At 31.4% G+C, this 7,637-nt stretch overlaps 1 long non-coding RNA gene across 1 annotated transcript; it reads left to right on the top strand.

Annotated features, from left to right (window-relative positions):
• Positions 1–221: 221 nt before the first annotated feature.
• LOC112418986 (uncharacterized) lies at positions 222–2,722 on the top strand. Its single transcript, XR_003008980.2, has 3 exons — positions 222–417; positions 520–586; positions 2,678–2,722. It is a non-coding gene; the product is annotated as an uncharacterized lncRNA (long non-coding RNA).
• Positions 2,723–7,637: the final 4,915 nt, after the last annotated feature.

Genomic DNA, 7,637 nt, shown 5'->3' with positions numbered 1-7,637 from the left:
TTCTCTTATTAGGTTTTTCTCTAGTAAGGTTTTAATGAGGCATATCTTCAATGGACATCTAAGGGGGAGTGTTATAAATATTAATAGTGGATGTCCAAATAGCAAATGTGTTATTGGGCCATACTACTAGGTTATTGGGCTTAGTTCATAAGCTACTCTATTTTCTTATAAATAGAGCTCATTTGTAATATTGAGATACATACATTAGTGAATAAGAATATGCTCCTATTCTCTTTTCTTCTCCTTCTCTCCATTGCTCTCTCTATTTACTTATTTTCATAACAATAAGGAAGTTAACAAATTTTCCTAATAGAACTGCAGAGACATATAAACAAGATGAAAATAGCCAGAACATAACAAGAAAGATAACGAGAGAGAGGCTCACTACAACAAATAAAGAACATCCACATCGATCAAGTGAGAAAGAAATATATATCTCCTTTTTTCAATCAAGTTTTTATAATCACTTTCAATTTCACTATTTTCTTGAAATTAACATAGGATTGATACATCTTTCAGGTACTTTGATCTGATGGCTAAGGAAACCTTTTATTTGAACATCAATAAAAAATTTACTCAATTGCAAGTGAGTACTTCCACTTCTCCTCTCCGTTCAATTTTTCTTCTTCTACTACCAACCATATACATGGAATTGTTTAAATCATTCAAAAAAATAATGTTTTAAACAGTTACAGTAATTTTAGTACTTATATACTTTTTGTACTATTGAAATTGTACATTGTTCATTTTAGACAAATCATCTGTATCAATACTTTATATTTACTGTTTTCTTACTAAACTGTTAAAATGATAGGAAGAGTATTCAAAAGTGGACCCAACTTATTCAATTAAAAGACTCATACCACAAAAGTAGGTTATCCTTACCATTTTACTACATAGTGTATACGAAGGGCTGGTAAACTATGCATATCATTCTCTTTTATTTCTTTTTTGTTCATTGTGTTTTTTTTTTTAATTTTATCTTCTAATTTTGTTCTAGATAAAAGTGACATATAGATATGAGAGGGATTATCGTTTCTTGAGGAATGCCACAGCGAGATAACAAAAATAGGAAGAAATAGAAAATATGGACCGAGCATGGCAAGTGGCAACAACGTTTTTTTAATCCTAAATTAAGATTTGGATATGTGCTAATGGCGGCAATACTATGAAAGCCGCGTAGAGTCGGTGTTGGAATGTTGACCTTTCACCTTAGACATAGAGAGGTGAGAAAAGGGGAAGGGTGGCAGTACCCTTGACCACCGGTGAAAAGTAGCAATGTGGTCGATATAATCGTAACGACAGTTAGGGGTTTTCTACCATATATTTATTCAATATTTTTTCCTCAATTTTATTCTTCTCATTCCCTTTTTTATATGCTCATTTATCCCTTTTATTATATGTTGTTACTCATTTTTAGGCATGGCAATGGGACGGGATGGGGATAAATTTTGTCTTCCCTATCCCTTACTCTCATATACTTACCCGTTACCCTACCCATACCCTCGGAGATGAGAAATTGAATCTCATCCACGTCCCCAATGGATTCGAGTATTCCTGCCCCATCCCGTCCCCGCAGTGAATCAATTTTTTTAATAAAAAGAGTTTTTTTTTTAAACTTCAATGATAATGTTATAATGCATTATCCAACAATTTGCGCTCATTTTAACATTTTCTTACCGAATAATTTGGTTGCTCCTTTAACTATCAATGAAAGTTCTTATATCATCACAACTATCAAACCAAATAATATGGCATATCATTATCAACCCCCTCAACAACAAAAAAAACGACCTTTCTACATTCGGGTAGGGTATGGGTTCGGGGTAGGTACATATATCCCTGTTACCCGTCCCATACTCGTATTTTAAAATCGGAGAAATCCCAAACCCATACCCAAACCCAATTAAATCGGAGAAAATCCATCAAATCGGAGTTGATTTGGGCAGGTACCCATGGACATGGATTTTGTTGCCATGCCTACTCATTTCTCCCTTTTATTAAGGTGGTATTCGCTCAGCACCACTCAATGGAGTAGCCTAACAGAGTTTGATATTCTTCAATTCTATTGTTCCTTTTTTGTTGTAATTTTAACAATATATTCTTCAATTTTTATACTTTTATTTCCTATGTCATGCTTATCATTTCTTATCATTTTTTTTCTCTGATTTTGTGTTTTATCTATATCAGATGGCTCAAAATTATAGATCTTAAATATAGATTGAAATTAAAGACTAAATGTATTTCGCTCTTTGTTCGTTCTTTACTTGGTTCATTAATCTCTTCTTTTGTACATGTCATTGGTACTTGGTTGAAATATTATGCATTCATTTTGAGATTGGGTAGTCCAAGTGGAGGAAGTTTGTGAAGTAGTACAATACATGAATATTAAATCAGTGAGGTTCTACCATGATCGAAAAACATAGTGCATCAAGGTTTTACCATTATAATGCTCAAAATCTATTTATGTCATAACTGATTTCTCTTAATTAAGAAGAAAGTGCTCAAAAGTATTTTCTATTTCCTACTACGATCTAACATAATCTTTGATGAGTCATTTATTATCTATTTTTTTATGTTATTTAGTTTAGTTTTAATTAGATTTTATTTTATTTTATATTAGTATTATTTCCTTTTTGAGATAGTTTACTTCAAATTGCATTTTATTATATTTCAGGAACGAATATTTGATGGATTGAATCTTGGAGCAAAAGAAAGGGACTTGGAGCTGATTTAGTGCGAAAATACGAAGATTCGGAGACAAAAATATGTCTACCCCAAAGTCAGAAGCTTGGCACGGCCCGTGCTAGCATTGGCACGGCCGTGCCACCCTCTAGAGTCACTTTTGCTGCTTTTGCTTAGATTTTAAGCTACTCTATTTTAGCCCGCAGTTTCTTGTGGAACATTCTAGTAATGTAATTGCTTAGATTTTAAGTCGAATGTATGCTATAAATAGAGTAGCTAGCCATCACAAATATTCATCTTTCTTGGAATTCAATAAGTGACAATTGTTTTTCTAATAAAAGTTCTTTTCTTTTCCTTTATCTTCTTGTCATTTACTTTTCTGCTTTCTCTCTTCTTCTCCATGTCTACGATGAACATGAGTGAGTAGACTTCTCTTTGTCTTGGGATTGTTGGATAAGTCTAAATGACATAATCCTAATCAAGCCAAGCTTTAAGCCTTAATCTTATGTAACCCTAATTTCTTATCTAAATTCACCGCTTTAACATGGATCAACCATTATCAAACTGTGGAAACGAAAGTGGAGGGTTTGATAATTGTTTATCCATTATCTCAAATATCAATTCATAAAACGAAAGTGGAGCTTTGATATTCGAACAAGTGAATTTAGACAAGGATTGCAAAGGCAGCGAAATAGTCTTTGCAATCTTTGAGACATATGGTTTCGATCTTCAAGGGAACTAATAATGATCAAGTCAGCGAAATAGACTTGGTTGTTAGAGGAACCAAAATCTAATAGTAATCAAGTCAGCGAAATAGGTTTGGTTGCTAGAGGAACAAAAGAGAAGCTGTCTTGAGAAATTAGGTCTAACATAAAGTTATAAGCTTATAGTTTGGTTTGTGAAAGACTTGTCATTTAGATGAACCAATGATCCCAAGGCTCCTTTTATTATATTATCTTTCAATCGTTTGAAAAACCCCAACTTACAACTCGATTCTCCTCTAATCATCATCAAAGGTTAATTAAATTAAACTACTCCCTGTCGGAACGATACTCTTTTCATACTATTTCGGTAAGACCGTGCACTTGCGGTTATATCCCATCAATCTTCAACACCTTCGGCCTTTTATTTTTTTTGTACACTGATGTAGGAACTTGAGAACAAGCACATAATAGTTAAAAGGAAACACAATGATTAGGATAAAGTTTTTTATTTTGAAGGGGATTAGGAGAAAGTTGAAAAGGTAAGTATAAATGTTTTGAAATAAACTTTGATGAAGTATATATGTAACAAACTTTATTTAAGGGTTATGAAATGTTATAGATAAAGGTATGATATTATAATATCCTTTTTTTTTTACAAGATATTATAATATCCTTACGTCTAATTTATATATTTATTTTATTGTGAGCGTGTTTGATAGGTTAAGTGAAAGATATGTCAATATTTTATGTCTAATTATTGTGAGCATCTTGGATAGTATGAACTCTGTTAAGTGAGAGATATGTTAATTATTTTATGTTTAAAAAAGTTTGTATTAATAAATTAATATATATTTATATCATTTCATTCATGGAATAACTACTACTCAAAAGTAAATTTTTCTTTTACAACCTATCAGTTTTGTATAGACATGTGCGTTTGCGTAGTAGAAAAAGCGGACAAACGGGTACGCGAGTGCCCGTCTGAACGCTAGTGCTTGATAAAAAAAATAGATCATGTTGGATTTGTTGAGTTAGATCACTAGACCTATCAAACTACCATATTATGAAAGAGATCATCAATAACCTATCAAACTACCGTATTATGAAAGAGATCATCAATTAACTCAAAAAATATCTTGTTCGGTTAATGTTACAAACACTTTGTGTGCAATTTTAGTGTGATTCAACCTTCAAAGATCCAATTTTCCTACAAGATGCAGGTATAGAAGCCATGCAAATAAATTAATGTAAAGTAATTGTAGAAAAATTTCACCTAAAAATAAAATCTTTCTAGAATCAGACCACTTAAAATTATTTTGTTAAACTATAACTCAACCAAGAAAAAATTTTATGTTTACAAAAAAAATATTATGCACAAAATATAAAAGATTAAATCTAAAGAGATAAGAGAAGAAGATAAACACACATATTTGTTTAGGAAGTTCCCCAATCCTTTTACTATGGGTACATCTGTGATGGACAAATTGACAAATGCACCAAATCGTAACAAATAATACAGTAGTAAATTTATCGTTTCCGCGAAGATTGTTGTTCAACTTAGTAATTAATGGAATTTATTTGAGTAAAAACAATAAAAGAGAAAAATGGGTTGCAGGTTTTTAAATTGTCATGTACAATGTAGTGTTTTGATTAAGATGTCTAACGACAATTAGAGTATCCTTAAATCCTTTCTCCTTCTTTGTTGGAATTAATGCGGTTAATTTTTTTTATTTTTTTTTATGTCATGTCTTGATTTAAGAAAGTAGGATATTATCACGTGATATAACAATGTGAAGTTTTAAATTACGTTGTTCCACTAAAGATGAATAAAAACCTTAACAATCATACTTAGATTCCATTAGAAGTGATTAATTTAGAAAATAAGCAACTTACTAATGTCTTGTACGGACGGAGGTAGGGGTTGTCAATACAATACCTACACCTAGAGATCATGTCAACAGATAGTTGAAAAGCATTGAGAACGGACATATACAAATTAAATCAAACACTTGAATCATAAACTAAATTAAAAAAATTATTGATTGAATCCAACAAATAAGAATAAGTTCATCTTGGAACCATAATCAAGAGAGGTTTTTAGTTGCACATGACAACCGACATCATTACAAAGCAATAAAAAAAACATACTCAGAAAACAAGAGGAGGAGGAGAAAAAACCTCCTGCCTTGAAGCTCTGATGCTTGGCTCTTTCCTTATACCACTAGCTTTCTCAATGAATAAGAGTGTGTGCAAGAATCTCTATTTATAGTGCATCATTACTTAGGGTTTAAGAGATGAGAATTGATCTTTTTTTCACATTTTCAGTTTGGAAAACAAGCAAAATAAGCTTTTGAAGTGACACACAAGAGCGCATGTGGCAATAGCCCAGGTGCGAATTTTGCAGTTTTGTCCTTTTTCGAGCGTTTTTCCATCTTGAAATGCCTTGGAACTTGGGTTGAATTTTCCCTAACTTGTATTGTCTTCACAAACCTTTTTGAGAACCATTGATCTTCATTCTTCATATCCTTGATCCTTCATGGGATGTCTTGTTTTGCCGATTTGTAGGATTTCTCACTAAAATGACCCAAAATGCCTATGGAGTTGCATAATTTAGGATAAAAGTGAATTACAATGACTCGAATGAAAACAATACAAAATGTTCCTTAAACCATTGACAATTTCTCTAAATAACCTCTTATTTTCCTTCAAATGCAAATAAAATAACTAAAAACATAGCCTAAAATATCATATGTTTCTACGTCATCAGTCTGCCCCAAATTTCAAATGAAAATGAGATATATATATTGTGTTTAAAAAAAATTTTACAAGAAGAAAAATACACCAAAAAATCAAACCCAATTGTGAACTTAATCCTTTGTTGTTGATGATGAATTCATCCATCGTCTTCAAAGCCTTCACTCCAAACGAATCTGTTTACACGATTTGTGATAAACCCCTGAATTCAAATCCAATTTTGGGAGAAAAATCCTAGAAATTTTGGTGATAATTCTCCAAATAACTTCAACCCAATCTACTAAATTTATAATTCATATATTTAACCTCGTCTCCTAATCTAAATCTAACACCCAATTTTAAATGATTATGTTTATGAGAATTGGAAGGTTTGAGAAGAATTGAAAGATTTGACGTTGTTCTTTGGAATTAACAACAACTTAAGTTTGAGGTGAGATACTAGTAAAACTTGGTTATAAAAAAAATAAAAAATAAACAAATAAAAAGAATGAAAGAAAATTGTAGACGAAGCCATTAAAAAGGTCTACAAAAAAAAGTAAGAAAAAACAAGAGCCAAGAAATTAAAAATTTTGGTTTGCTAAATAAAAATAGTTTATATTAGTACTCATGTTGTTTTGGCAAATATAAGGAAGGTTTGTTCATTTTAAGGAGGTTTTGGCCTAGTTCCCCTCCTTCTTTTTTGTTTCCTCTCCTTGTTTATATCTATATATTTTTGAGGCATTAGCACTTTGCTTTGCCTCATATATATATATATATATATATATATATATATATATATATATATATATATATATATATATATATATATATAAAAGGAAGGTTTGTATTACTTTAATGTTTAGGGATCTGTAACTTGCATCTATCTCTAAATTGATTGGTAGCCTACTTTTCCAAATATATTCATACCTTAACTTAAGCCAAATTATAACTTGGAAAGACCTCTAAAGTATGTGTGGTAGTTCTTTACTTTGAATGGTTGTTTAGAACTTCTTCAAGTTTAAAGCAAGGTGCATTAACATATCAACTGGAGTGGGAAAAATTCCATGACTAGCACTACTTTGTACGAGATTAGGTGAGAAAGAGAATAGGAAATATAGTATGCTTGGGAGTATGATCTATCTTTTCTAAGTCTTCCCCGAACAAGCGAAAGTGGTAAGTTAGTCAAAGTCGGAGGTGGAACAAATGATGATCAAAGCATCCTCTCTGGAAAGTTTTGTTATTTAAAAGTATATGCAAAATTTGATATCAAGCTACATTTTTACTTGTGGATAAGCAACGGTTTAAGTTTGAGGTTGTGATGACACATGATCATATGATGTTTCAAGTATGTTTTGAGTCATTTTAATAAAATTTTGAAGACAATTTAGAGGAGTTTTAGATGAGTTTTTCATTGTTTGAGACATTTTGTATCATTGTTATCGCGATTTTCGGGTGTCAAGTCATTAATTAGGCTTGAACCTTTCAATCTTTGATATTCTCTATTTTTTCTTGGGA

This window comes from Medicago truncatula, chromosome 2 (assembly GCF_003473485.1).
Source record: "Medicago truncatula cultivar Jemalong A17 chromosome 2, MtrunA17r5.0-ANR, whole genome shotgun sequence".
Taxonomy (NCBI): Eukaryota; Viridiplantae; Streptophyta; class Magnoliopsida; order Fabales; family Fabaceae; genus Medicago; species Medicago truncatula.
The sequence above is the reverse complement of the archived record's forward strand: the minus strand, read 5'-3'. Positions and strand labels throughout refer to the sequence as shown.